The sequence below is a fragment of the Pristiophorus japonicus genome, chromosome 20 (assembly GCF_044704955.1).
Source record: "Pristiophorus japonicus isolate sPriJap1 chromosome 20, sPriJap1.hap1, whole genome shotgun sequence".
In the NCBI taxonomy this organism is placed as follows: Eukaryota; Metazoa; Chordata; class Chondrichthyes; family Pristiophoridae; genus Pristiophorus; species Pristiophorus japonicus.
The window spans coordinates 88,236,402-88,242,401 of NC_091996.1; positions in this window are offsets into that span (position 1 = coordinate 88,236,402).

Below are 6,000 nucleotides of genomic sequence, written 5' to 3' on the forward strand. Positions count from 1 at the left end.
TTCTGCCCGTGAGGAAAAATATATTTAAACTGCTCTTAACGGTGAATTTCTCAAAGGTTGATTTACGTTAAAATAACCTTGATTTTTTGTGGCCAAAGTTGTCTTGTGTTTCTTTGGTACTTTTGCTTGCAACCACATGTCCAATATTTTGAATAGAATATATAGTATAAAAAGCAGAAAATGCTAGAAACACTCGGCAGGTCAGGCAGCATCTTTGGAGAGAGAACCGGAGCTAACATTTCAGGTCGATGACCCTTTTGTCAGAACTACGAGGAAGAACAGTGAGCGATTTCAAAATTCTTGTTTACAAATACCTCCATGGCCTCACCCCTCCCTATCTCTGTAACCTCCTCCAGCCCCACAACCCCCCGAGATGTCTGCGCTCCTCTAATTCTGCCCTCTTGAGCATCCCTGATTATAGTCGCTCAACCATTGGTGGCCGTGCCTTCTGTTGCCTGGGCCCCAAGCTCTGGCACCCCCCGAAGGCCTTGTTCGGGAGGCCGGGGGCTTCGGAGGCGCAAGTAAAAGGGTATGTTAGTGCGGGTAGATTTCAACGGGGCCGTAAAGTGATTTTTTTCAAATCTGCGCCGCGATCGATCAGCCCAGCACTCTGCCAAGGACAGCCTCAAAACCTCCCTGATGAAGTGAAACATCCCCACTGTCACCTGGGAGTCCCTGGCCCAAGACCGCCCTAAGTGGAGGAAGTGCATCCGGGAGGGCGCTGAGCACCTGGAGTCTCGTCGCCGAGAGCATGCAGAAACCAAGCTGAAAGAGCGTGCGGCAAACCAGTCCCACCCTCCCTTTCCCTCAGCAACTATCTGTCCCACCTGTGACAGGGACTGTGGCTCCCGTATTGGACTGTTCAGCCGCCTAAGGACTCATTTTAAGAGCGGAAGCAAGTTTTCCTCGATTCCGAGGGACTGCCTATGATGATGATGACTCTGCCGGAGTGCATGGGGCTGATCGGGCTGGATCGCAGCTGTTGTGGATGACCAGCTCACTGGTCCTAATGCAAAGCCTGTAGCGATGGTCCTTCCCTTTAACGGAGGGAAGGAGCCTCGGATCGCGACAGCGCTACACGCGCCCATTGTGCAGCGCCGCACCACTACCGCCCTGCCTGCGTCCTTTAGCGCTCCAGGAGGAAAATGGACCACTTGATTTAGCGCTCCACTTCCTTCCTGGAGCGCAAACACCGAATTTAGTCAAAGCTGGGAATCGTTAGCGCTAATTTTCCCAGCTTTCGAAAGTTAGCCCCAAACGGGGCGACGCTAAATTTCTTCCCCAATGTCCATCGCACTTCAGAGAGGCCACAAAATGGCTGGTGTAGGAGATGGAAACTGCCACACAGGTTGCCGCAGGGCCTGCTCTTCTGAGTTGGGATTAAGGCATGCTGTTGGGGCAAAATGGAGTGAGCATTAGTTTGCATCAACCCTGTGCTGCTCCTGACAGCTTTACCTACTGGGTGCTTGAGACTGCAAAGTGTTCCATTCCCCGGCAGTAAGGCCTTGATTAGTGCAAAATTCGGTAAAGTAAAACACAAATCAGCTGGAAGAAATTGCGGCAAATGCTCTGCAAGCAGGATATCTTGTGGAATGAATATTTGGGATGTGATTAAAAAAAATATTTCTTTTCGTGGTCCATTGACATGCTGTGGCCTGGAGGGATTGAGCTGGAAACTGAATGCAGGGTTCCTCCATAGTGTCAGCTGTGGCTCAGTGGGTCGCACACTCGCCTCTGAGTCAGAAGGTTGTGGATTCACAGTTCCACTCCAGGGACTTGGGCACAAAGAAATCTAGGCTGACACTCTCAGTACAGTGCTGAGGGAGCACTGCACTGCCGGAGGTGCAGTCTTTCGGATGAGACATTAAACCGAGGCCCCGTCTGCCCTCTCAAGTGGACGCAAAAGATCCCATGGCCACTATTTCGAAGAAGAGCAGGGGAGTTCTCCCCGGTGTCCTGAGGCCAATATTTATCCCTCAATCAACATAAAAACAGATTACCTGGTCATCATCACACTGCTGTTTGTGGGAGCTTGCTGTGCGCAAATTGCCGCATTTCCTACATTACAACAGTGACTACACTCCAAAAGTACTTCATTGGCTGTAAAGCACTTTGAGCTATCCAGTGGTCGTGAAAGGCACTATATGAATGCAAGTCTTTTATGCTGGATTATGCTTTTATACTGTTGGATGTTCCTAGTCGTGGATTATAGTGAGATTAATTAGAAGCTATGGGGCATAATGGCCCTGAAATACCTTTTTGGCCTTCCCCCGGGAATTGTAGAGAAAAAATATGCACCAACTTCAGCTGCTGCCCACGTTCGACTTTCCGATGCTGAGGCCTCCTTCGACTGCAATTCGCAGCGCATGCACGTTGACGCGTGCGCAGGCCTCGAGCTGGAGTCACATGGCTCTGGGCAGCCAATCAGGTAAGGTATCATAGTAATAGGAGTTCCTCAGGGTCTTAAGCTCCTATTGTGATAGAGCCTGAAACACCCAAAACACAGCCCCATTCCCAAAACACTAATAAAAAATAGAAAATAATTACACTACATTCATTTGTCTTAAAAAAAATAATTTCCCGATTTAAAAAAAAGTTTTTTTAAATAAATTTACCGTTGTGGGGAGGATTTTTAATGATAAAATATGTTTTAATAACTTTTATTTTTATATGTTTTTGTGTTTTTTAAAACACTCACGCCTGTAAAAGTAGGCTATGCGCCTGCTTTTTCAGGCGCAAGATTTTTTAGGACATTTGTAAGCGTAAATATCGGAAATTTGTCCTCGTTCCCGAGATGCGGCCATTTGTCAAGCCAGAAACTTGACAGATCGGAAATGCTGGTTTCCAGCGCATGCGCATTGCGTGCTGGAAACCGGCATTTCCAATGCCTTCCCGGGTCCGTAGGAACTCCGTACGGATCCGGGGAGGTTGGAATTTCAGGGCCATTATCTATGTCCACTTTGGTTTGGCAAGAAATAATGTGTAACAAAGAGGGCCTAGGAGACAACAGAAAATGTAGACGGTACTACACTGGAGAAGCAAGTGGTTGATACACATACTCCAGGACCGATGTTGAAATAGCAACGGGTGAAGTTGCAAAGGCAGTAGGGCTGTTCGTAGAGTTGACGCTGAATGGGATAGACTTTCAGCTTGTCACCCTGGCGCTGTGGAGCGGCTGGTGGTTAGAGCAACTGTCCGATTTTCATTGACAGCAATTACCGTGAAGCAGCAATCAACAACATATTAAACGCTGACACAAAAGCAAAAATACTGCAGGTGCTGGAATCTGAAATAAAAACAGAAAGTGCTGGAAATCTCAGCCGGTCAGGCAGCATCTGTGGAGAGAGAAACAAGAGTTTTAACGTTTCGGGTCTGTGACCCTCAGAACTGGATAAGTTTGAGATGTAACAGATTCTTAAGGAAGTGCAGGGGGCGGGGAAAGGGGGAGGGGAGGAAAGAACAGAAGGGAAGGTCTGTGTTAGGGTGGAAGGCAGGAGAGATTAGAGAGACAAAAGGGATGATGGGCCGAAATGAGATGGTACTGGCACAAGTTAAGAAACAAAAGATGAGTCTAGATAGGGCGTGAATGGCGGAATCATCACCAGCTGCCAAGGGACAGAAAAAAGTGGGGGGGGGGTTTGTAAAACAAAAGGGGAAAAAATAGGGGCAGAGTTTACTGTCTGAATTATTGAAGTCGATGTTGAGTCCAGAAGGCTGTAAAGTGCCTAAACGAAAGATGAGGTGCTGTTCCTCGAGCTTGCGTTGAGCTTCATTGGAACAGTGTAGGAGGCCGAGGGCGGAGAAGTCAGAGTGGGAGTGGAGCGGAAAATTAAAGCGACAGGCGACCGGAAGTTCATGGTCACGCTTACGGACTGAACACTGAATATATTAAACTCCAATGTATTAATTACCATACATATTAAACGCTGAATTAGTTTGCTGAATCAGCCCAGTGCATGGCAGAGAATGTTACGCAGAAACTGTCCAGAGCTGTCGTTAGACTGCAGCTTGAGTGCAGCAATCTTACAGCACGGAAGGAGTCCATTCGGACCATCGAGCCTGTGCCGGCTCTTTGAAAGAGCAATCCCCTGCTCGTTCCCTATAATCCTGCAATTTTCTCCTCTTCAAGTATTTATCCAATTCCCCGTTTGAAAGTTACTATTGAATCTGCTTCCACCGCCCTTTCAGGCAGTGCGTTCCCGATCACAGCAACACTCGCTGTGTAATTTTTAATTTCCTCATGTCGCCTCTAGTTCTTTTGTCAATTATCCTAAATCTGTGTCCTCTGGTTTCTGCCAGTGGACCCAGCTTCTCCTTATTTACTCCTTCATGATTTTGAACGCCTCTATCAAATCTCTTGACCTTCTCTAAGGAGAACGACCCCAGCTTCTCTAGTCTACCAACGTAACTGAGGCCAGAGGCACTGCAATTTCCACCCTTACTTCCCTCAGTAACCTAGGATGCATCCCATCTGGACCAGTTGACTTGCCTACTGTGAGCGCTGCCAACCTTTTAAGTACCTCCTCTTTATAAGGACATAAGAAATAGGAGCAGGAGTTGGCCATACGGCCCCTCGAGCCTGCTCCGCTATTTAATATGATCATGGCTGATCCGATCATGGACTCAGGTCCACTTCCCCGCCCGATCCCCATAACCCCTTATTCCCTTATCGTTTAAGAAACTGTCTATCTCTGTCTTAAATTTATTCAATGTCCCAGCTTCCACAGCTCTCTGAGGCAGCGAATTCCACAGATTTACAACCCTCTGAGAAAAAATTCCTCCTCATCTCAGTTTTAAATGGGTGGCCCCTTATTCTAAGATCATGCCCCCTAGTTCTAGTCTCCCCTATCATTGGAAACATCCTCTCTGTATCCACCTTGTCAAGCCCCCTCATAATCGTATACGTTTTGATAAGATCACCTCTCATTCTTCTCAATTCCAATAAGTAGAGGCCCAACCTCCTCAACCTTTCCTCATAAGTCAACCCCCTCATCTCCGGAATCAACCGAGTTTCTTCTCTGAACTGCCTCCAAAACAAATATATCCTTTCTTAAATATGGAAACCAAAACTGTACGCAGTAGTCCAGGTGTGGCCTCACCAATACCCTGTATAATTGTATACCCTATATCTATTTTTATCCCATCCAGTTTCTCTACCACCTCCTTGATTACGACAGTTGCAGCATCCTATTTAGTGAAGACAGATGCAAAGCACTCATTTAGTACCTCAGCCGTACCCTGTGCCTACACAAGAAGAAACTCCTTTTTGGCCCCACCCTTCCTTGACATGAGCTCACATTTACGGAGGGTGAAAGATGGGAGGCCAGCTAGGAGAGCACAGGAAAGAATGTTCCCGATGTTGGGGAAGTCCAGAACCAGGGGTCACAGTCTAAGGATAAGGGGTAAGCCAGTTGGGACCGAGATGAGGAGAAACTTCTTCACTCAGAGAATTTTGAACCTGTGGAATTCTCTACCACCGAAAGTTGTTGAGGCCAGTTCGTTAGATATATTCAAAAGAGAGTTAGATGTGGCCCTTACAACTAAAGAGATCAAGGGGTATGGAGAGAAAGCAGGAATGGGGTACTGAAGTTGCATGGTCAGCCATAATCATATTGAATGGTGGTGCAGGCTCGAATGGCCTACTCCTGCACCTACTTTCTATGTTTCTATGAATAGTCAATTCTAAAGGTAACAAAGGCACAGATGAGGGTTTCAACAATAATTCGTTGTGTAAAAGAATTTCTCCTCATCTCTTGCCAATTCCCATAAATCTGTGTGTCCTCTGGTTACTGACTCTTCTGCCACTGGAAACAGTTTCTCCTTGTTTACTCTTATCAAAACTGTTATGTATGTAATAACTCGATCGACTGAATACTGTGAACTAACACAGGTACAAACCTGACTCTGCTTTATTAGGGCCCAAAGTGATTACATTACATGATACCTGGGCTGCACACACGTGCGTACAGCCCAATGACCTCCGACAGTGGCGTCACCTGG